The 27,929-nt window shown below is 42.2% G+C and overlaps 1 protein-coding gene across 6 annotated transcripts in view; it reads right to left on the reverse strand.

The window, feature by feature from the left end:
• ADGRB1 (adhesion G protein-coupled receptor B1) overlaps nt 1-27,929 on the reverse strand; it is a 295,088-nt gene that overhangs the window by 232,198 nt on the left and 34,961 nt on the right. The window contains exon 2 of one of the 6 annotated variants that reach the window (XM_055705719.1): nt 25,021-25,134. The exons of the other annotated variants lie outside the window; for them this stretch is intronic. The gene's annotated coding sequence lies outside the window, so the exon portion shown is untranslated. The remainder of the gene's footprint in view (nt 1-25,020; nt 25,135-27,929) is intronic. 6 annotated transcript variants of the gene reach the window in all.

The following is a 27,929-nucleotide window of genomic DNA, read 5'->3' on the forward strand; positions in this document are numbered from 1 at the left end:
AACCCTATTGATGATATTCTTCAGTGAAACTGAGACTTCTTTGCCATCTCATATCTGTGTCTGGGAGACACTACTGAGGGCGGATAGATGGAGTCCAGCTTCATTTTGCTTGTGCTTTTTATTCTCCACAGCTTTCAGTCCCACAACTTTTACAGGCATGAAAATAAGCTTTCAAGCAAAGCTCCTCTGCTGGAATAAACCAGAAAGACTCTATCATATCAATCAAGCAACATCATTTCAAACTAACTCACTATTTTTTAACAAGGCACCAGAGAGAGAACATTTCCTTTCTTACAGTAAGATAATCCCTCTCTTTAGCAATTCAAAGCAATGAAGTTGCTGAAGGGTCTAGAGCACAAATCTTATGAGGAGCAGCTGAGGGAACTGGGGCTGTTTAGCCTGGAGAAAAGGAGGCTCAGGGGAGACCTTATGGCTCTCTACAACTACCTGAAAGAAGATTGTAGCAAGGGGTGTCGGGCTCTTCTCCCAAGTAACAAGTGATAGGACGAGAGGTAACAGCCTCAAGCTGTGCCAGGGGAGGTTTAGATTAGATTTTAGGAAAAATTTCTTCACCAAAAAGGTTGTCAAGCATTGGGATGGGCTGCCCAGGGAGGGGGTTGAGTCACCATCCCTAGAGGTATTTAAAAGATGTGTAGATGTGTTGCTTAGGGACATGGTTTAGTGTTGGGTTTGGCAGTGCTGGGTTAATGGTTGGACTTAATGGTCTGAAAGGTCTTTTCCAACCTAAATGATTCTATGGTTCTGTGACTTTAAGGAAGGAACAAAAAAACTATGCCCCAGCATCCTAGACAGCTCTTGTTCCTTGCAAAAGAAACAGCCTGGCTTGACATTCATACAACACCAATGAACCAAGCAAACAGTGCTCTGGAAAGTCCTGCCTCACACCTCTGGGATTTAACAGCTCAGTGCAATAACCCTAAAAAAGAGCTGGTGATTTTCCAACAGCTAATGACAAGTTTGTTAGTTAGGCCCAGATCAAAGCCAAGGGCGATTAATGATCTAACAAACCAGTCAATGAACTGGTGATGAAGACCAATTATGATCCCTACCAACAGCCCCCACCAAAGAATCACCTTTATTAGTCTTTTCTTCCCTCTGTAGGGTCACGCACAGGCAAGGGGCTATTTCAGGAAATTACTTGCTCCTTGGAAATCAATAACCAATCAACACCAGGAGTTTATTCTGAAAAAATGCATATGCCAGAAAAAAAACCCTCTAAGAAACATTTTACTTAGAGAATAAATGAACCCAACACATTATGTGATTTGCCTTAGTCTCAGCTTTTCAACAGCTTATTCAAGGGGACTCTTTTTTTTCTGTATTTAAAACTCTTACCAAAAATTTACAATGCTGGGCAAAAGCACATATAAGTCGAAACCCATTTCTTGAGGTGTGATACTGACTGAATGAGCAATGGGAGCTCCCTTGCTGTGACAGTGAAAAGACTTTTCTGAAAGAAACATGTATAACATGGGGATGTTATTTTAGGAACTAGAGAGTTTACAACAAACTTCCTAGGTCCATAAACAACCCAGGTTGGAAGAACAATGTTGAATCATAGACAACATAGGGAGACACCTTACTCCACCTTCCTACCTCTAGAGGTGTTTCACCCTGCAGAAAGCATCCCTGAACAATGACTTACTAATCTGCTTTTAGGAGCCTCCCAACTACAACAGGCCAGTGTGTCATTACCCATCTCTCTTGGAAAAGCTCTGCCATGTTTAATTTGGATATCCAGCACTGCAGTCTAAGCCAATAATTATTTGTCCTGTAGATTCAGAAAACTATCTTATTTCCCTTCTTTGTCACAATTCCTCCTGTACTCCCACACCAGGCAAGCCAGTCTCATAGAATCATAGAATCATTTAGGTTGAGAAAGACCTTTGAGACCTAGATGAAGTCCAGTTGTTAACCCAGGACTGCCAAGTCCATTGCTAAACCATGTTGCTAAGTACCACATCTTCATGTTTCCCTTCACTGTACTTTTCTATAGACTGGAAGAATCTTATGTATGGATCTGTTTATTCTTCCACATTAGTAGTGTCCTAATCTGAACTTCGAACTCAGCAGCTCATAACAGAGCTCATATGAAAAAAATACCTTACCAGATAAGCCTAATACTGTGTTTCCAACGGTGCCTATAGGAGACACTATTTAAGGAGAATACATACTTTTGGACCATCTCTCCTATTCAGAATCTAGAACTGCTAATTCAGAGGCGCTGAAGGAGACTCTGCCAGGTATACCTTTCAGTATCCACTTGGTTTCATAGTGAGCCAGCTTCTTTAGAGGACACCAGTGGACATGATACTGCTGCAGTTTGCACTGGTGGACTCATCTCAAAAGAGTATCAAAATATCATTCGGGAGCTTTGGGAACTGTTGGAGCCAAGGAGCAGAGCTCCTTTATCCCCTTTACCTATTGAGCCAGTTATATGTCACTTATTTAAAGTATCTTTTTCCTACTACTCCTTCTTTCCAGAAATAAATACGGCAGTGGATACTACCCCCTTCCTAGTATGAAAGAAATGGAGGTGGGAATACAGACAAAGGGAATTGGGTGGGAGAAAGAGGTGGAACAAGTAGGTGATGGTTTAAAGGTCAGTGGGCAGGGATAAAAAGCTATTAAAATGTGTGTGTGTGTGTGCGCACGCACGTGCATGCATGTGGGAGTAGCGGGGTAAAATAAACTCTTATTCTGGAGTAACCCAGCTGCAGCTGATGACCTCCTCTCCTAGGATGAGACATCTGCACTCTGCTAAGGCTTATATGTGAGCCCCCTGCTAAAAATATGAAGGGGTTTAACTCCAACAGCTAGCACAGGCACAGGATTTACTATTGGTTTTAATAGTAACCAGACTGGAGGTACAAAGACAGGAAGAGTGGTACAAGAATGTCAGCCTTCAAACAGTCAAAAGGGAATAATAGCAATCTCCTAAAAGTGATTTATCTCATCAAAAAGCTGAAGCACTTTTGCTTTATGAGCAGATGATGATGGTGGTTTCAAAGTCTGTTTTTCATTTCATGCCTGGTTTTGTCACCAGCCTCTATCTTTGGGGGCAGCAGTGGGTACAGTACATTGGTGCAGTCTGCATTGACGATATCAGCCCAACCTAGCTCCGATTGCTTGAACTGCACTGGTGTAAATCATCTCTCAGCCCCCATGACAAAATGAGTCACTGATCCTGGCACTTGGCTGTCTTGGCAGGTCTCCCAGAATTCATTGCATGGCTCTTAGCAGTCAGGGGATGCTTTCAATGGGATATGTGGGTAGAGGTATATTGACTTCTCTGTGCCTTGGTTTCCTCATCAGTGGAACAAAGCTAGTAACCCTTACCCACTCCTTAAAATAAGAAAGGAAAACCTTCATCAAAAAACTTAGCCAGCTGTGGTTTATGTAATGCTTTGTGATCCTGTGGCAGAGAGAACTCGAGGACAGAAAAGTCAAGTTATTATGAAAAGTCTAAAAAGTCTCTCCTCCACATACTGTCAACTGGTTCACGCTGACTTAATCTCTCAACTCAGCCGAGCATCTGCTTGTCCAGAATTAGCCCTGGGGATGGGAAGCCCAATTCACATTCCACCTGCAACCTGCAAGGTGAGGCACTGATCTCACTCACCAGCTGGAGCTGGTTAGGGGATACTGTCTTGTTTCCTTTTTTAAACACTGAGCTGTCCTGCTAAGACTGTCCCTAGTTGTCTTATTCTTTTGTTCCCTGACCATCAATTTGACTTAATTTACTCTTCTTCCACTGATTTACAGACCTTCATAATACAGCACCTACTACTGCTGCCAGACTTCTTTTAATGTCAAGTTTCCCTCCCCCACCACTCTATCTAATCTTCATTAACTAGTTAATAACCACCAATTATTCTGTAAATAAATGAATGGCTGAGCTGCCACTATGTCATGCTTTCCTCCTGCCAACAGGCACAGTACCGAATTCACCAACTCACAGTCTTTACAACAGATATTTTAATAGAACAGGATTTGTACCCTGGGATGAACTTTTTGCTGTTGCTCAAGAACCACACATTTTGAATGGTTTGAGTACAAGGGAGCAGTGTTAGGTTTGCCATTGGTCTTCTGAGGTTCAAGATATCACAGCAGAGCTTCCCCACTTCCCCAGGTACCTTTCTAACAACACAGCTTTTGGAATAGACCTGCAGAAGTGACATGACCCATGCTGTGCCACCAGACTGGGAGTGGGTAGCCATCAGCTTTTCTGTTTTAGACCCATGCAGACCCAGTGGGCCAAAGTCTAGTCTCATCTCTACCAGTAGAAACAGAGTGGCAAAAGAGATGTGAATGGGATGGGTATTTCTCTTCAAAACAAGCTAACAGATTGGAAACTCTGTTGAAAGGCAGAAGATCAGAGCCCATTCTTGATTCCCAGGTTTGTGACTTCCTGGGTGCTCTGGGGTAAGTCACTTAGTTCTGCTCCCTGGCTGCTCTGTCTATTAAAAAATGTGCTGTGGGGTGCTAAGTCTTCCTTAGAGTGTCTTAAGCAATGCTTTAAAGTCTCACATGAAAAGCTCGGCAGGAGGGAGCAGCTGTTACTAGCAGAATCACACCAGCTTCACGCAGATGTGAGTGCTGAGCAGGTTTGCCAAGTCCCAACTTCCTCCGTTGTCTGCCCTCTCAATAGCAGTGTTATGGTGCCCTCCTGCTCTGTCACGTTAAGTCCCTTGCCAGAAGGTCCCCAATGCTAACAAGATCAAACTCGCAACACTCAACACAGGCTGGGAGCAGTGCAACTTTACAGATGAAAGCATGGATACAGAGAGGAGTTGAGGGTGGTACATTGTTGACATGGGCTCCAGATGAGTCAATGAGTGATTCTGTTCACGTAGACATGGGTCATCCATGTTCACGTAGACATGTATGGGTCACATACATGTGGTCGAGGTCCTGCCTGTTCTGCAGGGACAGGAGTTAAGCCCCAATCTCAGTTTTGGGTACTGTTCCCTGTGATTCACCAGCAAAGTGACTATTGCTTTCAGTGACAGAAGATCAGTCCTGTTCTGTCCAGGACTCAGTACTTCCCCAACAGACCCCTGAAATTAGTAGCAGTATTCTCACTGATTTTAGGGAAGAACATGTCAGGGCATTAGTTTCTTGCTTTCTCTCTCCAGAAGGACCCATTTACTCCTCTCTCTCTGGAACAGTTGGAGAAATTTTTCACCACTGTACTGATGGAAGAAACGACTCTGCTTAATAGAAGCAGATGGAAAAAATATGAGGTCATTTGGTCACAAATGAAAAACTTGCCTACTCTAGTAGTTTAATGCTGAGTTTGCCTGCCCCATCTATGATTAGATTATTACTTATTCACTCATTCGTCTATTTAATCATATCAAGAGAGGGTGCCCTTCCTGACCCTTCTGGGTACTTGCTGATTCCTTTGTTCTTTTATTCTGCTTTTAACTGAGATTATTTCCATACAGGTTCCTTTCATAATGAGCGTTGAATTATTTTACTTTATCATCCATAAGGTTCTCTATGCTTTGTTGGTGTGTCCCTATCTATCTGAGCTATTCCTGCAGGACACATTACTCTTAAGTGACTCATAAGAATCAGCCATTTGCAGAGTCCTGGATTTTAAGGCTAGCTGGACCCTTCTCTTTCTTACCTTTTGCATGGTGATGGCCTTAGACATTACACTGTTCATGAACTTTTGGCTGTTATAGTGTGTCTTTTAGAACTAATACAAACTAAATCAAGAGGTGCAAAGCTTGTTATCTGAATCCCAGGACACTTGGGTTCTGTTCACAGCTTTGACAGTTTTTTGCATGGCATCTGATTTCAAACCTCCTTTTCTTAGTTTTACCACAGCTTTCTTGCCCATAAATTGGGGATTTCTCTGTTGGTGTGGGTTGTTTGGTTTTTTTTTTTATCTGAAGATGAAACAAGTTGTGTAAGAGAGAATTATCACACCAATATGAAAGCCTGCGTAGGACACACAGTTTATTGATTTCCTGTGAAGTTGTCCTGGTGAACAGGTATTATTTCTTGAAAAATTGACACCATGTTTCCTGGTTGCATCTATCTAGTTTAACTAAGAGTTATTATATAAAGGGAGGGTTCTTCCATCACAATACACCTGCACAACACACCCAAGAGCTATTAATATTAACCCTATCTTAAATTAAAGAATACATAGGAAACAAGGTGAGCTGTTTTTGGTTGTATTGCTTCATTAGTAGCAGAGGTAGAAGGAAAATCATGGGGTCCTGATGACCAGTTTTGTTGTTGAAACATTAGACAACTCCACCCCACACATACCCCACCCCCCCCACCCCCCCCCATGTATTATGGTTTATTTGTATTGTTTAGCTTTCCCCAGTGATGGGACTGCACTGAATAACTTCTTGAGTCCTTTCTTAACCTACATCCCGTGTATCAAGATGGACAGTTAACTATGCTTATAAAATCAGAAAATCCTTTCAAAACAGCAAACAAATGCCAGAAATCAATATTAAATCTGCAATAGCACCACTGCATCTCTTGTTAATAAAAGATGCAGTATTCAAAACTCTATCTTGACTTCAACTAACCAGTCATAAGCACTCAGTTTAATCCAAGCACAACGAAGGACAGAGCTCAGAAAGGTGACTCAGATCCTGAGCCAAGGAAAATATAAACCTGGTCCAGAACACAGAGGTTTGGACTGACACTTTTTTACATGACTGGCAATTGAAAGCTGTGCCCTGATAGGAGAGCCTGGGAAGAAAATGTGCTCCAAGAAATTCCAGGAAAGAAATGAGGCACTTGACATGCAGTTATCCAGCCTGATCTCACAGACCAAAGGTTACTGCCATTAAGATTTCCTCCAACACAGAAGCAGTGATCTGCAGCAATCTGGATGGCGTTGGAAGGGAGAATACTGACTATAGGATGAAAGAGTTGGAAAATGTGCCAGGCACCTAAATAGCATTCATAGCACTAAACTGCAGCAGGACAGGCTCTGGAAAAAGTTGATTAATAAATACTAGAACACTTTCTTATGTCTTGCTTTTATGGTATTGCATGAGCCATGTGAGTCCCAAAACACCAAAATATTCTGGTGTAACAGTACCACGGGCAAGGAGCAGTATTAGTATCCTGTGCTGGTACATGGTGAGCCAACACATTAAGTATGGATGTAGGCATGTTTTCAATTTTTCCATCCACAGTGATCTCACCAACCTACTCCACGAAGATACCTGAGCCCAATCTCCAGACATATTTGGAAGAGGAGTTTCAGGCCTTTCTCGGTTGTCCAGGTGCATTGAACCAAGCTTCACCACCAGATACTCACTTGCTTACGTCCTTCCAAGCATGGTGCACATACTAAAGTTTAGACTAAAGTTTGGCTAACAGCCAGAAATCTTATCACTACTCTTCATCTCACAGATAACGATACTGCACAATGGGATGTGTGTTAATATCTTGAAAAAAAGCTGATTTAAAGAGTCTGATTATATCAAAAGCTGGGCATGTATGACAGCTGCAGATCTTTCTTAGCCCTTACTTCTCAACATCAGGGTCTTAAACTAGTGGATATAAACAGCAGGCACCTGATTTCCTAACTTTATCTGCCTTTGAGGTAGGTACTTCCATAAAAGCAAGTCTGTAAGCTCAAATAATCAGTAGTAACCCAGAAAACCGTCAGTGAAGGGTTGTACATGATTCATCAGATGAAAGGTAGATACCTCTCCATTCACTCTCAAGATGTGTCGCAGCAATAACTACCCTGGAAAAATTGTGTAATTTCTGGACATTTTAGATGTACAAGAGCTCCAGAAAGAAATAATACTGCAATTTCAACTGGCATTTTACTGGAAAACAACCAGTGTATACTCACTGGGTATTTAACCCATGCAGAAGGTGACTGGCTGGCATGTTAGACAGAGATATTCATCAGAATTTGTTCTGCAGTGAGCAGGAATTCCAAGGACCAAACTAGTAAGGAGGTGGAGGAGCTAACTTAGAGAGATTACAGAACGTGTCTTCAAATATGGCTAAAAGTAGAAGGAACATCCACACACTGGTAGGTGCCTGGTAGATAGAAAAAATCCCTAAGACTGACATCCTTCGCAACAGTGAGGTCAACGATTTTATGGGTGAGACCCACTGTGTGCTGGGAGATGTGATCATGCACAGTGTTTCTCCACAGCAATTGAAATTTTAATCCTTTCAACAGGATGCGGAACGAACATGCTTCTTTGCATTATGTTCATTCATAACACAGGATCAGAAACACTGTTACAAGTAATATTCACGTCATGCGGTGTTGTTATTAAAGCCCATGGGTTTCGGAGGGACTAGGAGACAAGCAGTGCTAAAGCAAAAGCTTATCAGAAGTCTGAGCAGCAATTAAGAGCAAGTCTATAAAAGAAGTTGGCAGATGATGGAACAAAATTATCAGGTGATGCAGTCACGAAAGGCAAACAAACAAAAATGAATTCAGGGAACAGCAATTTCTTTCTGAAGGCAGAAGAATCAACATGTCTGAAAGGAAAGTGAAGGGAGTGTAGAAATGAAGGAGAGGAGATGAGATTGTATTCTTCCATTCTGAGGAGAGGAAAACAAGTTGCAGATGAGACAATCCAATGAGATATTTTATTACTTCAGCTTTCTGGCATTTATTGCTGGTATTTATTCTGGTAATTATTGCTGTCTATTTTTCTTCTTATTTTACAAAAGTACTGAATCCATCTCCTCTGTAAAGTGTCCATTATATGCAGTCAAAAATAACTTTCCAAGCCCGATATGATCTGGATTGCAGCAGGAGCAATGACTCAAATAAGGAAATATTTCTCCTCTGCTGCTTCTGTTTCAAAAGCCAATCATGTGAATGTGTTAATTTGGACTTAACAGCTTTAGAGCATTTAGTATTTGGGAACCTAGAAGAAAATGGGGTCAGAAACCCAACCTTTCTAAAGACTGAGGCCTAATGTTATGCCTTGTACAAGGCCAGGTGCAGGGTCCTGCATCTGGGTCAGGGCAACCCCTGGTACCAATAAGGGCTGGGGGATAAAGGGATGGAGAGCAGCCCTGAACAGAAGGACTTGAGGGTACTAGTGGATGAAAAGCTGGGCATGGCCCAGCAATGTGAGCTTGCAGCCCAGAAAGCCGACTGTGTCCTGGGCTGCATCCAAAGAAGTGTGGCCAGCAAGCCAAGGGAGGTGATTCTCCCCCTCTACTCCACTCTCATGAGACCCCACCTGGAGTACTGCGTTCAGCTCTGGAGTCTTCAGTATGAGAAAGACATGGACCTGTTGGACTGGGTCCAGAGCAGGGCCACAAAAATTATCAGCAGGATGGAATACCTCTGCCATGAAGAAATGTTGAGAGAGTTGGTGTTGTTCAGGCTGGAGAAGAGAAGGCTCCAGGGAGGCCTTCTTGCAGCCTTTCAACACTTTAAAAGGGGCTTATAAGAAAGTTTGAGACAGACTTTTTAGTAGGGTCTGTAGCGATAGGACAAGGGGTAATGGTTTTAAACTAAAAAAAAGGGAAATTTAGACTAGATATAAGGAAGAAATGTGTTACACTGAGGGTGGTGGAACCCTGGGCCAGGATGCCCTGACAGGTGGTAGACACCCATCCCTGGAAGTGTTCAAGGCTGGGTTGGATGGGGTTCTAAGCAACTTGATCTAGTTGAAGATGCCCCTGTTCATTGGAGGGGGGTTGGACTGGATGACCTTTAAAGGTCCCTTCCTACCCACACCGTTCTATGATTCTAAGATGGGTTGAAACAGAACAAGGTCTTAAAATAAAAAGATTAGTCAGGATGAGTTTGGTACAATGCTCTGGGTGATGCTCTGTTTGTGTTGAGAAAGGAATGTACTCTAAATAATTAGAAAAGATAAGGTGGGTACCTGAAGGAGATAAGGAGACCATCAAGTCAGGAAATCATTGAACAAAGAAAAATGAAAGGTCTACTCCACCTAGATCCCACCTATTGTGAATGGAATGATTAGGTGCCAAAATCAAATGAGTATGTATATGAAGATGTTGTGTAACCTCTCACGAAACCTGTATAAAATACCTTCACTGAAAACTTCGGAGCTAGTTTGTCCAGCGCAAATCAGCTAGCTCCCCAACATTGCACAAAATAAACACCTTTGCTGCTTAAAGACAAAATTCATCTCTGAGCAGTTACTCTGTGCCATTTTGTCATCAATTGGGCGAGCCAGCCAAGAGAACTCTCTGCTGGTGCTGGAATTCAGGGGCCTGAGGACCCTCGGGGCCACCGACTGCATCTTCTGTCAGCGAGACTCCCCTACCCCTTGGCTTCTGCACAACATAAAAAGATATTTATATTTATTATTTGTTTTGAATATTTGGTTGTCTTAAGATTTGGGAAGTTGAAAACTTCCTTTAGGGTGTCTTAAGATTCGGGGGATTCCTGGAACGTAACAACTGAAATAGCACTCTGTGTCTTGTTTGTTCTATGTGTTGTCTTGTTACATGTTCAAAATTAGAGTTGTGAATCGTGTGAAAATAAAAAAAAAAAAAAATTCTCGTAATTCTAGGTGAATAGCTGAAAACTTAGTATGCTGCTTAGGGCCAGAAAAAAAGTTAGAATTTGGTTTTTGGCAATTGTTCATTGAAATACATACTTTGTGCAATTGTTCATTGAAATAATACTTTGTGTGATAACGCGAACTGTCAACGTTACTAATTGTATGCAAGTGCATGGTACCTTGTAACATACTGCCTGCATGACCGAGGGCTGCCCGGAGAGTGTGATGTGTGTGAGAGATGTGGTGTCACTGCGAAGCGAGTGGGGAGTCCCGATCTGCGTGTCTGTGTTCCCCGCGAGGGGCCAGCCAGAGATGGGCGGAGCGATTGAAAAATCGTATGAAGTGTTGGAATGCATAATTAGAAATTAGAATGGGAAACTGTGAACAAAACATTAGAACTAACATCATTGGGGAAAAGTATGAACTAGCTTCTGCACTTTGTGTCGCAGGTGCTGTCTGTATACTCAAGCAAAGCATGGCAAGTGTCTAAGATATATTATCTCCTCCCCCCCCCAAAAAAAAAAAACAACACAAAAAAACAACCACAAAAAGGCCAAAAAATAAGTTTAAATAGAGGTCTTCAACTGTGGTGTATGTTCTGAGATAAGTATGGTGCCTCCAATAATAACTAATACATTGTAGACAAATATAACAGACTTATTAGGAAGATAAGGGGCAGGCCAAGCAAAGAAATAAATACCAAAACACCCTGGGATGTATCTTGAAGCATTGGAAAGAATTTGGAGGAAATCCTGGTGGAAATTTGAACAAAAAGACATTTTTAAAACTATTGTCAGAAATGGTGGCCTCTGTATACATTAGGTGATGGTGAAAGATGGCCACTCGAAGGAAGTCTTCATTACAACACAATTTTACATCTTATGCTGTTTCTCCATAGAGAACAAAAGTGGGATGAAGTAATGTGTGCAGATATGTTTGTGTGGCAGAAGGAGTGCAGGATTAACACCACCTGATCTTTGATTATGGCTCTAGAAAAGGATAGGGAAAAGCTGAGAACTAAACTGGAAAGATGTTCTTGTTGAAATTTTTGTGTAATATATGATTGCTATGTTTTGTGGGGGAAAAAAACAACAAACCAAAACAAAAAAAAAGCATTCAGGTTGTGGTTCCTCCTGTGGAGCAACCAGAATGAAGCACGTTGTAAGATTAAAATTTGCACTAATGTAGGACCTGAACCAGGTGGGGGGAGTCAAGGACCCTGTGAAAGTGTTAAAGTATTGGGGTGACCCACTCAAAGGTGCAACTGAGTCATGCTGGAGGCATGGCAGGCTGTTTGCTGTTTGCCTGCAAAGTTATGATAAATAAAGAACACAGACTTAAAGAAACAAGTAGCAGATTTGCATTCAGGGTAAGAAAGAGTTAAAGCAGAGGCGCTGTTGCAGAGGCAGGCATTGGTAACCTGCAGAGCAGGAAGAGCATCTCCTGCCCCCAATCCTTCAGATGGTGAGGAGGAGGGGGTTGCTGCTGCTGACAATGGAGCAGAAGGACCTGACAATGTCACCCCAATTGCTGCAGCATTTGTAGTACAACAGGACCGGTAACAACCCCTTTAGGGCAGGCAATGGGGCCAGAGGGTCTGACCAAAATAAAGGTGAATCTTTGATGGAGAACTTTAGATGCTTGGAAGTTGGTTGTGAAAGACTGTCAGGATGATCTAATAGGACTAGATTAAGTTTCGAGTTGATTGTTACTAGGTAATAGTGATGTAGAAAAGTTAATAGAAGGAACAGGGAATGTTGATAGAGAAGAGCTGGGTCGTGCTAAACTGGCAGAGGAGGAATGTCAGGCAGAAGTGAAAGAGTGAATCCCTCTCCTGTGGGATCGGATCACTGTGCATATTGTAGGGAAAGTGGGCGCTGGAAGCGAGATTGCCCTAAAATGAAAGAACCATCAAGGGGTTCTGGAGAACTAGGGACTAGAGAAAAATGAGGTGGAATTTTTAGTGGATACAAAACCAACTTATTTGGTGTTAAACTTCAGTGAAAAGAATTTGTTACAGTTGTGGGAGCTGCTGGCCACCAGGAAAAAAAAAGAAAACATCCTAAAACCTTTAAAGTACAAATTAAGAAAACAAACAGGTATGCCAAATTCACCAAAATCTTTGTCAGGATGAGATTTATTAGAACATCTAGACGTTTAAAGGAGAAATGAAACTAAAAATTAAAGATGATCAATTAATTGAAATCTTGAGTTTAACTTTAATTCAACAGAATAGTGGAAAAGAGGACCTCCCTGAAGTAAAAGAAATCTTTAACCAGGTATATCTGGGAATAAATTCCAGGTAAGGCAAAGAATGCTTTGCCTGTTACAGTAAAAATGGAAAGGGGGAGGCCTGCCTAGTTCGGATAAAAGAATATCCCTTGGTCAGCAGGGCTGTGGGGGATATTGGCACAAAAATTGGAAAAAAATACACTCTGTAGTAGTTCTACTACCATTGTAAATCTGCGTGTTTTGCCATGACAGGGACTTGTTATGGGATGCGCAGATGAAACTCTGCATTGACAACGAAGTACAAGGAATAAGGTTGGTCAGGTGCCTCCTACCATAGTCAAGGGCAAGACTGGGTTGGCCTCTGTGTTTGCCACCAAGAAGAATCTTCAGCTCTACTGTTGGCTGCAACCCAGTGGGTGTTGAGCAGTGGGAACATATGCCATGCCAGACCTTGACGTGAGGAATGGCCCCCTCTGTTATAAGAGGGTCACCCAGGAAGGAAGAACATAAGACGACCCATTGAGGCACTGATTCATAGTATAAATATTTAGACTGACAAAATTGTAGGGAGAACATGAATCAAATTGGGACAACTGGAAAAGGAAACTGTCCAGGACAACAGTGACAAACTGATTTTTCAGAACTCCCAAGAGGGGTTTCAATACATGCTGGTCATGACAGATGCCTTTTCAGGGTGGCCTGAAGCACTCCCTTGCCAAACCAATAAAGCTAATGAAGTAACCAAAGTACTATTATAAGAAATAGTACCGAGATTTGGGGTTCCAGCAGTAATCTCTTCAGACAGGGGCTCACACTTTTGTGCACAAGTCGTTCAAGCAGTAAGTAAAACATTAAAAATCAATTGGCAACTGCATACACCCCACAGACCCCAAGCAAGTGGGCAAGTAGAAAAAATGAACCATCTTATTAAACAGTAAATTGCCAAAATATGCCAAGAAACAAATTTATATTGGTATCAAGCTTTACCTATTGCTCTAATCAGACTGAGGGTCAAACCATGGTCAGAAGAAAAGCTGAGCCCATTGTATCTTGTATGGCAGACCCTACGTGATACAAGTTATAAATAGTGAAGCTCTAGATCAAATAGATAACCAGTACGTGTATGATTTATGTTGTAACTGTAGGGAAACAATTAAATAAAAATGCTACAGTAGTATTAGAACACCAGCCTAAGCAACCTGACTATAAACAATTTAGTCCTGGTGATTGGGTATATGTTAAGAATTTTTCAGGAAACCCTCTGCAAGAAAAGTGGGACAGACCCTTCCAGGTGTTACTGACTACGTTCACAGCAGTACGAATAAAGGAGCAACCCACCTGGATTCACTACTCCCGAGACAAGAAAACTCCTGAGAAAACTCCTGAGAAACCATGGACTTCCGAATGAGGAGGAGCACCTGCCCTAAAGCCTTCCCAATGCTGATTCTTGGACTTTTGATAAGTATAACTTCATCTCAAGCTCCCATTTTAGAATGGCCATGGTCTAATGCGCAAATTATCAAATCACTTCCATGGGTTAGGCACACCGCTCTCCATGAACCTAGAGCCTAACCCAGGTCTAGCCATTTGAGTTTTATCTAACAACAAATCATATACACAAGAAGACTGGAATAAGACTCAGAATTCATTAAAGGTGTTAATATAATAGGACAAGAGATGAAACAATTCAAGCTAATAACACCTATGGAGAACTGGTCACTTACATTTAGTCATATGAAAGATATAGACAATAATGTTTGGCAAAAGGAAAAAAAGGAAGGACCAGTTTCCTGCCTGTGGGGTAGTGTTAAAAAGGATAAAAGAAACAAAGCCCAGTGTGAGCTTAAACTATTGTTAGATCGGTCGGTTTCAATTATGTATTTATGGGCTAGCAAAGACAGAGGTGCTTCTGAAATGTTTATCATTAAGCTTGAAGAAAGTCCTACTACTAAGCCACCTTTAAAGATTACCAGGCTTGGTGGCAACTAGCAAACTTTACCTACAACCCACTACATGAACAAATTGAAGCATACGTGCTCACAATTAGTGCAGCAAAAGAACAATCTTTCCTGTTTTGACACCAAAAAGTCATTGTCAGACCCATGGACCATAATGTTTGGGCAAGTTATGATCAGACCAAAGGCAAATGGCAATCGATTAGCATTGAGGCATGTATCCCCAGAGAACAACTGGGATACATCTGTGAAAATGCAGTAATAGAGAATGAAGATCTATGTCTAGATATTAAAAAGGGTACGTTTACTTCTGAAATGTTTCCACATATTGAAGCCCAATCACAAGTGTTTTATGTAGGAAATGGATGTGCATGTGTTAGAACTTCTTGTGTTAACTTTACTACTGATAATTGTCATCAAAAAGCCAATGGTACTAATTTTTGTGTATGTAATGTTACTAGAATTGTAGGCTGTGACTTTGATTATGTTGTTCCTGTAACTACTAGACAGTTAATTGAAGCTGATTATACCCTGTATCACGATGTACCTGAATTACAGATAGGCATGAACATTAGTCTCTTTAAAGTAATGCTCAGACATCCCGACATAGAAAAACTGGTCCAAGAAGTAAACAGAACGGCCCAGTGCATACTTTGGCAGGTAAAACATGACTCTGAAAATATAAAATCTATCTTAGCCAATGCAGAACAAGTATGAGAACATTATTGGTGGGACATCTTCGCAGGACATTCCCCTAAAGCAACACAAGTATTCCATTATTGAGTACATCCCATACTAATCACATGGGGAGGAATGATCCTATTATCCCTCTTGAACGTCTGTCTGTGGTATAAACTAAATGCCATAGTTAAAAGAACACAAATAATGTGGACAATGATACATGTCTACCAAAGCCCTTTGTCTTTGAAACTTGACGAAAGAATTCGTAAGTCTCAAGAAAAGGGGGGAATGAAACAGAACAAGGTCTTAAAATAAAAAGATTAGTCAGGATGAGTTTGGTACAATGCTCTGGGTGATGCTCTGTTTGTGTCGAGAAAGGAATGTACTCTGAATAATTAGAAAAGGTTCCACTGAATGTACTCTGAATAATTAGAAAAGATAAGGTGGGCACCTGAAGGAGATAAGGAGACCATCAAGTCAGGAAATCATTGAACAAAGAAAATTGAAAGGTCTACTCCACCTAGATCCCACCTATTGTGAATGGAATGATTAGGTGTCAAAATGAAATGAGTATGTATGTAAAGATGTTGTGTAACGTCTCATGAAAACTGTAGAAAATACCTAACTTTTCACTGAAAACTTCGGAGCTAGTTTGTCCAGTGCGAATCAGCTAGCTCCCCAACATTGCACAAAATAAATGCCTTTGCTGCTTAAAGACAAAATTCATCTCTGAGCAGTTACTCTGTGCCATTTTGGCATCAGGGTGAACAGGTAATGTCATCACAGTGGTGTATACCCTACCAACACATAAAGGGGGTAACAGCTTTCTGATATTACCCTTAAACACTGCTATCTTCCCAGCTGATCTACTCAGCCTCTTCACTTCTCTCTTCAAATACAGGAGAAGAAAAAATCAGAAAAAATCAGGACATGACATATTCAACAGGTTTCTAAATCTCATTGTGGGAGATACCGAACATATCATCTCAGGTTTTGCTTGCTGAAAAGTAGGATGTGCAAAAAGAAAACCCCAATATACAGGGATACATTGATGTAGATTAGAAAATTATGAGGAATTGCTCAGAGGAGTATTGTCTCTTCACACTTCTGGCTGCAGTCACATTAACCTTGTTTAACCTGCATTGTACTGGACTATTCCTATAACAGGGTAAGCCCTATGAGATGGAGTCAAGATGATTAAGCAGGACCCACCTTTCTTTGGTCTATAAGATTCATTGGCTGTTGCTCTTCAAGAGAAGAGTGAATACCTCTTACTAGTCAGTCTCAGCTCTGAATAAGCTCTTGCAAGTCAAAAATGAGTGTTCACCACCTCTTCATGAAAGAAGGCAGAGATGTTTTGTCCATGTTCCAGACTAGGGATTCAGGCACAAAGACATGGAAGAAGTCTTTTAGGGTCACACAGGGATCCTGAACGTGAGTTGTAGTTTCCTGCTGTCTAAGCCAAACATTTTCCCAGGAGATACCTTCAACCCCTCTTTGGAGAATATCTCTCTCTGCAAGCTCAAAGAGTGAAACAGTCTGAATGGAAATGGCTGGGAATATAGGCACACAGCTCCAGGCTCTTTTTTGCTCTGAAAATACTCAATTGTCTGTCATCTGTGGATACATAACCAATTACGGCAGCAACCAAAGAAATTAAATACATTATCTTGGTTTAGGGGGAATTAAAAAAACAAACAAACAACACAACAAACAAAAACCCCAAAACCAACAGCTGCCACTTCAAGAGGGAAAAATAAAATAATAATCCTGGAACAAATCTCTTAGACTCCTGTAGGGCCCTCGTCCAGCAGCTATCCTAAACATAAAAAAAGAAATTTTTCCTGCCCTGGGTAGAAGCCCATATCAGCCCTCCAGCTTCACTGTTACGTCATTTAATGCCTATTGCCTGGATTAATAGGCATCTCAATCAAAAATACTTTTTGGAGCAGAACTTGGCTGCAGCTGCTTTCCTTTCTGGGGATCCCCTACAGTGCTCTATAAAGCAGCAGATTAAATACTGATGGAGAAGTGCTGGGAAATAGCAATTGTAGCCATGGTGATTGTTCATACTTACGCCAGTACATTAGATCTTGGTGTCTGAGTGGGAGAATATTAGTTGAGGTGCTAGGGTCATGCTTTGATATACCAGGACTCATATTTAGAAGTTATATATACGGTACCAAACACCTTCACAGTGCTAAAGGTACATTAATTATACTTTCTGTGACAGTCTATAGTCTTGGTAGAGATATATACACTGGTGATACATCATTAGCCTTGAAAATCCAAGTGTTCATTTGATTTATTAATGGCAGAATGGTTTCTCTTTAAACATAACCATTTTAGGAGGTTCGATATATAATAAGGGCTTTGGAACAGCACTGCTTCTCTTCATTCCCCTGCAGATACCTAGCAAAGTCTTATTTGTTTGTAGAGACATCCCTGGGTGAGAAGGCTTTAAAGAAAAGAATGCCAACCTGTCTTTCTTCCCTTGCTCCCCATCCAAAGCCACTGGGCATAGGAGTTTTGTATTTTGCATTTTGCATTTTTTGTAATTTGCACATAATATACACAATTATGAGTAGCATTGGTTAATCAGTGATTTTTGTGAAGCACAAAAAGCTCAGCTGCCGGTAACTTGAACATGGGCAGACTACTTGCTTCTGTACCCATGCCCTCCCATCCCAGGAAATGGGTCCAATGCTGTGTGGTCCATAGGTTGATGGGAAGTAGCATATCTCTCTCCTGATGCCAAAGCTGAAGGTAGCAAAAGCCATCTGCATTGTAGGATGTTTCCCAACATGAGTTATGCTTCTGCCCCCCTCTGAGCTGCTATGCTAATGTATGCCATGGTCTGCCTTGCAGAGAGGCCAGGATTGTTATGCCTACCTTTGCCCTGTCATCTAGGTCTGTGGATGGAGGTGAGCAGATTCTGTGCTCTCCCCTGCTGCATCTAGCCTTGACCAGGTATTTTCCACCCTTCACTCATTACCTGCGATGTCGCTGGTACCTAGCTATTAACTATCAATCAGCACCATCAGCCTGAAGTAGCACAAGGTAGTTTTGCTGTGATCGACACATGGTGGATTTACAGGAGTTTCCAGCCGTACTCATATCCCTGGTCTAGCAAGTCCCTCCTACTGCCAGCTCTGTGTGCAATCACAGCTCAGAATAGTGCTTCAAAGGGCTCTCCAGTAAAGATACCAAGATAAAATTGCCTGACACAGGTCACCCCTATTCTTTCGCAACAGCATCACAGAGTGCTTCTGAAAACTGCAGCATCCTGGACAGTAACCTTAAACTCCCTGGGAACAGAAACATACTAAGAGGAGGCAGCCCCACATGTTTTCCCTCGGGCTGAGAAGGGGACAGAAGACTCTTGTCTCTTCCAAACCACCATCACCTCTTGCATGGGAAAGCCACAGATCCCTACCTGCTGCCAGCCTAGAAACAAGCCATTTGAGACCAAGCAGCTGTCAAGAATAATGCGATAGCTTATAGGAATCTGAGAGCAGATCCAGGCTAAACCCAGGCTTGCTAATGCCTGATAAATGTCAGCCTTGTCTGTTTTCGGGTAGGTAGGGGGAACAGAGCAAAGGCTGCTTGCACTTCATGTTGCTTCCATCTGACTAAAGCTGCCAGAGCTGGGTCAGGTGGACTGCTGATAAAAATGTAACTCAACAGGTCTCTGACGTCTGTAAACACCTCTCTCTGGAGGAAACTGGGATCTGGGGCCCACAGGGATAATGCAAAATGGCAGTGGATGTATCCCAGAGGGACATGCAGCCGCAGGCTCGTCAGTGAAAGACGCAGAGAAAAGTTGTGATGCTGGATGGAAACAGAATTCTCAGGGGCGTAGCCAGCTTTGCTAAAAAGCTTTTCAACCTGTCTCTGTTCACTCAAATGAGGTCACCCCCTGCACCTCCACAAAACCCAGGAGCTTCTCCTGGTCATCCCACTTCAGCAGTATCAGTCTGCTCCTCCCTGGAGCAGCTGGCAAGAGATGTCAGGTTTTAAAGCACATAGGATAATAGCACGATTGCTGTTTAACTTCTAAATTATGTATCACCCCCCTAGCACATGCTCTCAGCAGGTGTCTGTCTCGGAGCTGTACAAGGGCACTGTCAGCTCCACACTTGTCATCAGCCTGGAGCAGTTTCAGACGAGATCCTCCCACCTCTCTTGGTGCTTCCAGTTGTTTTAAAAATGAAGTCAGGTAGGTCAGCAGATTGAAAGCCATCACTCTGATGGTTTCAGGCAAAGGAGAAGTAGGGACCAGAACTGGTAACCCCTCATTTGAGAGGAGGTGACCTCAGGGTGGAGTAGACAGGGGGGGATCAGCAGAGGTGGGGAGGGGGAATTTTTTAAACTGCTCGAAGCAGTCTTACCTACTGTATCTCGAGCCATGTCCATCTGGCTTTTGAGACAAAAAAAGGGGGGTCCTTCTGCACAAATAACTGCTGGGCTGTGGCCTAGCTCTGCCAGGATTATATCGGCTTTTGTGCAGCACAATCAATACAATCCTTTACAGCTTAGTTTATATTTTTTAGTCAGGTGGGAAAGTGGGGAGGTCCAAAAAGAAGCTGAGCAGTGAAGTAGGAGAGTCACACTGCTTTTATGCTTGCTGACTGTTGTCCGTTTTTCATGTGGATTATGACCTGTGGTCCCCTTACACAGCAAGACTGTGCTGGTTCAAAGCATGGCATGACTCACCATGTATGTGCCTCACTAGAAAAAAGGTCTTGCCTTCTTGCGGTGATTTCACAGAGCTGGCATGAACCATGCCCCGTAAGTGGTATGGACAGGGCTGAAGCTGAACTTATCTTCAGGGAGGAATTCTGAACTGGAAAAGGGAATTTAGTGGAGCTCCTTTAATATGCGTGATGAATGCCTGACCTGAGGGGCCAGACTGCAGCAAATGACCTTTCCGACATCAGACCTCCTTCACCACAGCTTGAATTATTCTGTGATCCTCGCAGAAAGGACCCTGGGATCTGTCATTAGAGATTCAAAATGGCTATTAAAGCCATCTGCCCCAGGCATGACCTGGTTTGCTTTCTGATGCCAAATACATATGATGATAATTTCTGAAAGATGGGGAGCACTGCCCTTAGATACACAGACACACACAAAACCACTTCCCAAACATCTAACACACACTCATTTTCTCCTCGGACTCTCCTTTGAGTTGATCTTTCCAAAACACTGACCCAGTGACCCCATTCCCTCCCCCACCCCCCCACCCCAGCCCCAGTAGGCCTTCAATTAAATCCAGAATTGCCTCTGTACAAAAGGAGCTCTGTCAGCTCCATTCAGAGAGGAACAAGTGGCCTGAATAGCTTCGGGTGCACTGGAAACCGAGAAACAGTGTGGTCTTGTGTTAAAGTTGAATGGTGGCGAGGGGGGCGGTTGGAGGTTGAGGGGGAGCGTTGAATCAGTTAAAGTAATTATTGAGTCATTCGGGAGGCTAGGAGGGGAGGAGAATTCTTCCTAGACAAAGACCTGCAATAGACACATAAGACATTTCACCCCTTAAGGAGGTCTTGGGCAGAAAAGGAAAGTATCAGGTATAAAGCAGCAATTTGTAGAAGTCAGAGCTACTGTGATGCTCTGGCCTCTTGTTCTTCTTTTGAGTTGGTTGATCTTGGACCTAGCTCTTCTTCACTTCTTTATTCAGTTCAGAGAGTCCAAAGGTCTAATTCACTTCTTCTGTGTACAGGGGTTACAGCTCAGCGTGTTTACATACATCACGGAGACAAGGGATTTGATTACTTTCTATGTCCTGGAATCATCTAGATGGTGAACCCAGAGAAATGTCAGGATCATTACAGAAAGACCTCTATCATTTGTCTGACAGTTAATACTAATCTGACAGCTTCCTAAGCAAAGTACTTTGGATGTAACCCAAACCTGAAAAACTGTCACCCATCAACTCGGCAGGAAGACCACATCCATGTACATGTCAGTGCTATCCATCAGAAACTAACCAACAGTGAGAGCAACAGAGAAGACAGTTTAAAAGGCCAGGAGAAAAACTCTCCAGCAGAGAGATGGGGCAGCGGTCCAAAACCAGCAGTGGCTTTCTACAGAGGTTCCTCTGCTGCTGCAGGGTATATGCATCTCTCCAAGAGCAAGGTGCCATTCAGAGGCAGGAAAATTGTCTCTGTTACTCTGTCACACAGAGTGGTATCCTGTATCATTACATCCACTACAGCATGCCTCCCACTCCTGTCATGAAGAAGATCTCAAGACATTTCTAGACAAACCTTTAGTGAAGAGTCTTCTGATGATTCTCTGCGTATAAGACCAATGCATGCATATGAACCAGAGGAGACCGAGAGGACAAGATTTGTAGCAACATCTTATTTTCTCTACTTATTCCAGGGCAGGAAAGACTGCCCAAGTGTTCATTTTCTGGTGTTTTGCCTGTCCACACTGAAATGTGAGTCCCAAGGTAGAAGTTAGTGAGTAGTAAACTTCAGGTAATGATCCAATACAATTTGTATTTTTCCCTACTGAGAGATTAGGATTTCAGCACATTTATTAGTTATTTTCACTTATTCAATTATTTGTTCCTCGGTGAATGAGATTTTTTTTTTCAATGCCGTGTTCATTACAAATAGGAAAAAGAACTATCGGGGTGCCATGCTGGTTAGTGATACCAGTCAGAGCAATCACAGATTGGGCAGTGTACAATAGTCCTGCTGTCAGAAACACTGTTCTGTGAGGATAAAAATCAGTACATGTTAATTCTCTTCCCTTCCAGAATCTGTTCTTCCTGCCAGTGAAATAATCACTGTGTTTATTACTGTTTATTCATACTGCAATAGTTTTCTGAAGCCTGGGTCACTCAGCAGAAACTATGAATCTCCCATGCTCTGTGTATATAGACTAAGGCATCAGGATAATCAGGTATCAGCCATTAAAAGAAAAAAAAAAAAAAAAAAAAAAAAAAAAAAAAAGAGTAAATATTCACACAAAACCTTAGATTTTTAGGGTTTTGACATGATTATCTCTTCTCCTTTGAGGTACAAAGTCACAGCATTGCAGAGCTCTTTACTACAAAACACACTAAATATCAGCAGCAAACTTTTCCTTCTAATTATCAGAGCTAATAATAACCCTGCTAAATTTCAGGGGAAGGTACATCCAACATGTCCATGCACACAGCCTGTAGCAGGGAACTGGCTAAGCCCAGGAACAGTTTGGCCTTATAGGCTATATTTGCTTGGGTAAGCCATGCTAACGTGTCCAAGAGGCTCCCAAAGTATGAGATGGTCTGTATAGGACTTAACAGGGTATCCTTATGGGTCTGTGCTGTGCCAGTGCAGAAATGCTCTTAGGTAGTTTTGAAATTGTGAGGTTTAACTCCTAAATGTTCCCTCTTGCTCCTCAGCACAACCTTGGGGCTCTTCTGCTCAGCCTTTTCTTTCTCATATGGCATTCATGCTGCTCCTCAAACTCATCTCTGCAGCTCAGAGTTGATGCCTCCTCTCTCACAACAACAAAACATGCTACAACAACATGCTGAGTCATGGTTTGGCTCAGTCAAAGACAATGTCATCTCCTAGCAACAGTGAGATGATGCTAATGGGATCCTTGCAAGTGCAAAGCTGCAATGGCAAGCATGTGCAAAGGCTGCCAGGGCAGGTTTCACTTCTGGATCTCATGCTATACCTTGCTCACCAGGGGCAGAGGTCATGGCAAGCTGAGGTTTTGAAGCAGAGCTTCTCCTGTGACCAGAATGGCCATGAATGACAACACCAAGACAGCAGATAAATCCTGCCTGAATGCACCATGATGAAAAACCAGCTACAGGGCTCAAGCTGAGCTCTGTCTCAAAGGGAAGTTGCGTTATGCCCATCTTACAACAGGCAGTTAGTCATAGACTGCTAATGACTTGGTTGGCCTTTGTGGGACCTATTTCCAGGTGGAATCAGAATTGCTGGAGCTTGACTCATAGACACTGTCCTGACAGAAATCTTTTGTATCTCAAGGCCTGAAAAGGCCCATTACCTTGAAGCTGAGTTTGCATTCACTGAAGCTTTTGAGCAACGCATTTACTGCTACAGTTTGATCTTGCAGGGGCTTAAGTAGCTGTGAAAGGAGTGGCACCTCCCGGTTATGCTACCAAGTTGGAATGAGCAAGTTCTGAGCATTTTCTGCCCTACAAAAATTGTGACCACATGGTTCGTTGCTTGTTTTAGGCAAAGCAGAGGCAAAACAGGGTTCATGTCCCATTAGCACTATGATTTCAGTGAGCGCTTGGTGCCCTAAATAAGTCATGGAGATGGCCTGATGTATTTGCAAAGTAACCCATGAAATGAAGTACAGTTTTAGTCAGAGCTTTTAAGCCCTTCCATGATATGTTTTAAAGTCCTTCCTTTTACAGCCCTTTCCTCCATCCTCTATAAAGAGAAGAAGGACAGGTTTACAACATCCATTGCAGTTAACAGGGTGGAATAGGGTAAAGTAGTAGGTACTTCCAGTGATGCAAGAGGTGATTAAGGAGTGAGGTTTTTCAGCAGATCATTCAAGTTGTAACTAAAGATATATGTCACCCTTCTTGAACCTATCCTGGAGCAGTTACCTTAGCATTTTCCCAGCTTCACCTCTATTCCTGCTTGGCTACATTTCCTTCTAGGTTCTCCCTCCCCTCCTATGAGCTTGATGTTAATTTCCAAGATTATGTTCAAGATTTGGAGAATGATAATGAACGGGTTTTGTCTTACAAGATGGAAAAAATAAAAACATTACCTTTTTTTTTTAAAATTTTTCTTTTCTCTCCATCTTTAGCCTTATTTCATGATTCTTTTGAAGAGTCACATATAAGGCACAGAGGAAACATGCAAAGTGGGTAGGCTTTGTCAACGTAAATGAAACGCATTATGCTTCTACAAGGTACCAGCTGACTGTATCATTATTAGCAATGGTAATAAAAAATGCAACTCTCTCACCTTAAGGGGATTTGAGTCAGACATTTTAATTAACAAGGTTGCTGTCTCCCAGCGTCAAGTCTGCATTCTGCACAAACTTCTCTCTGCTGTAATGAATGGACATTAGATGTCCTTTGTCCTTCATGACAACCGTGCCATGTGAGGATGATATGTCCTATTGTGTATTGCACTGGGGACTGGTTTCAAAGTAAAATGAGCAGGAGAAGGCACACCTGGCAGATGATGGTCTTTCCCTTTTTAGGGGCAAAACCCCCTGAGGAAGCAGCTGGCAGGAAGCAGGCTGCTGGCAGCTGGTCCACACCGGTCACAAAGCATGGTCACAAAAATATTGAGGAGTTTATCAAAATACACAAACCTAGAAATGAGTGGACAGGCTGCTTTGAAGAGGGAAAAACTGGGGGCAGAGCCTGACACAAAAGTCTGGTAAAGGTCATCTAAGCTATTGAATCCCTTATCCAGGGACTGTAGATGACTATGCAACACATACAGAAAGATTTCTGAAGTCTTTCCTTCACAGCCTCACAGGCCATGATACTGGCTGACAAAAACATATATTGTGGCTATCACACAGGCGAGGCAGGTAGTACCCTCCCCCTTTTCTTCCCTGACATTCATTTGTGGAGGTAAAAAATGGCACCAAAAATGAACAAAACTCACTTTTTTTGCTGCCCAAGACAATAGTGGATCTATGGTGCAAGGAGGAACTGGAGATGGATGGAAGGAGCCCAGGGAGAGAAGGGATGAAGGTGGCTTTGTTTCTAATAGAAAAGCCTATAGACAAAGAAAAGAGAGAACATGGATATTTCCAGCATCCCTGCAGGTAGAACAGAAAGGTATATATAGGATTTGTCTAAATAATACCAGGAACCAGGTTATATCCCACTCTGTTACAAAACTGGCTGGCACAACCTCTACCAGCTAAGATCTTCACCTACCCTTTCCAGTAGTGTTACATTGATAAAATCTGGCAATAGCTCATGATATGGAATACAAATAGGGATTTAGAATGGAAATTAAGTGTGTGTGTGTGTCTTCTAAACTGGTAACTAATCACAGAAGGGGCAGCAGCTCCTCTGCCACTGCAAAATATTAAACTGAGACGGGATCTAATTCTCCTGTTCAGCCTGAGTTAGGGGACTGTTTCAGAAACTGCTGAGTGAAGCTCTCTGGTCTGCTCTACACAGATGGCATATCATCATGTTCACTTCTGGCTTTAAACTGGTTTTGTGTAGTGAAGCCTAGGGGGTCCTCTATTCTCTGTACTGCCCAGCAGCAAGGATCTCCCTTCATTTGGATGTATTTGGAAAATCAATCAATACATGAAAGAAAGAAATATGATTTCAGTTTTTCAGAACATGTGGATTATATGCATAAAAGTAACTATCTTCTATTAAGATGTCCAAGAAGCACCTGAACCCTTAGATACATATATAGATCTGGCACCACATAACCAAAAAATAGGGCGTTTAAAATAAGGAATTATGTTTTGTTGTTGGAAGTCCTAAGAGAAGGCAACAAAGCACAGAACCTCTTTAAAACACCTTTATCTGGTATATGTTAGGAAATCTCCTCAGCCAAAAATTATCCCAGACTAGAACTAGCCCAATTGCTTGAATGCTAAGCACCCTCAAGACTTGCCTGAACATAATGGAAATAAGGAGCTGAGTTCACCCTCCAAGTTCCTGTATTTTTGAAAGTTAGTCTCTGTAGCTACAAGATAGAAGATGACTTCTGCAAACTCCAACAAAGTGTGTTGGCAAGATCTAAGATTGCCCTTTGCCTGCCTCCTGACAGTCACAAAGCCCTCTTGTGACTTTAATATAAATGTTTACAGCTCTTTCCTAACAGCACATTTGCCTCCAGGTATTTCCTTGTCTCGACACAATCCATTTTAAACACCAAAGCTGCCAGTTAGCACAGTGCTGAATTGTGTGTCTGGAAACCAAATGGTTCTTTAAAAATAGAGGAAATTGTATTTACAGTAGCAGTTACTGCATCATCACTATCAAATGAATTTTTCAGATGTGATCCTTTTGATTAAATGCTTTTCTTTCCCCACCTTCTAGCACAAAGGTCACTTCTCAACTCTGTTTCATCATAGTTCATGTTATAATCCCCTTTAAAATAGTAGTAAGAATAACCTATCTGTTGTTTATACAATGCCTTCTTTCCTCTCCTAAAACTTAACTTCATCCATCACATGAGAAGACAGTAACGACCAGTTTGTTATTTGAATGCTTCTGTTGAACAGAGAGTTTTGTAGCAGTAACTTGTCTTGGAAAATTTGACATAAGCAGCAAATCATGTTTGATCTTTGGGGACCATTCAGGACGCTTTAGAAAAAAAAAGCATTATTTGGTTTTGAGGCACAACAAGGCAGCCTAAGCTTTTTAACAGAGAAGAAGAGAGAGTCCCTTGTGGATTTTGGCAACCTCTTGTGTAAGCAGTAGATGTGGCAAACGTGATTTATGGGGACCAAGGCACTCTTTTCACCAGGTCCATTGCCTTTTTTCACATGAATATTACAGCTAGACACACCTGGAGCACCTGTCCATGTTCAGGCACAGCTGATGGCTGGATACTATCCATTGCCAAAACCATTCTTCCCAGATTTAGATCTAGCCCACTGGCCACAAAGTGACAACCCTGTGACTGAAGTTTATCTAAAATCCCACACATAGGGAGACTGAGGGTATGTGGAAGGTGAAAGCAAAACAGTTTTGACTGTGTCCTTCCCAACTTCATAAACACATGAAGGGCAATGCACCCAGGCAGAGATCAGAGAGAAGTGGAGAACCTCATTTCCCAAAATACTCTTTTATCTGGTATCTGGGGTCTATAAATAAATAGAAAACAGGACTGTACACTGTTGATATAGCGGCATGTGGAATAAGGCAAAAAGAAGTGACGGTAAATACAGTGGTAAAACATCTTCACAGGTACAACATATACTCGGTCCCTGGTGGTATTTCTAGCACTGACCATGCCAGACCATGGGGTCACTTGGCTGGTCTTTGACACAAGACAGAACTTTTTCAACACACAGTTGCTACTAAACCAGAGATAAAATAAAAAAACAGTAAAAACTATCTGTTATCTAAAAAAGCAACAGAAGTGACAGTCCCCCAATAAGATGACAGTATTTATGAGCTGGTGTCACAAGGTGAATGAAAATTTAGTTGAAGAAGCAAGGGCCATGCACTGGGGAGGGGACCTGGTGAATATGCTACTAGCAGAAAAATCTGCTGGGGGTTCTCTGCTTCCCAGATAAAAACATTCAGAGATGGTGGGGGGCCCTTTAGTTACTCCACAAGATCTATCACCTGCGTCATCCAGTGATTTCTGCATTGAACCAAATAACTTGTAACAAGTTGAGCTAGAGCCTGCCTTTCAAAAAGACAGGCAGCTTTGAATTACAGATTTTGAGCCATGGAAAATCTACCACCTCCCTTGGGAAGCTGCCATAGCAGTTAATTAATTTTTCTGTTAAGAAATGTTTGCCATAGTTCCAGCTTGAATTTGTCTACATTGCTCGAAGGAAGGATCTTCGTCAGGACTGTTAGCGA

Source organism: Falco cherrug, chromosome 3 (genome assembly GCF_023634085.1).
Source record: "Falco cherrug isolate bFalChe1 chromosome 3, bFalChe1.pri, whole genome shotgun sequence".
Lineage (NCBI taxonomy): Eukaryota > Metazoa > Chordata > Aves > Falconiformes > Falconidae > Falco > Falco cherrug.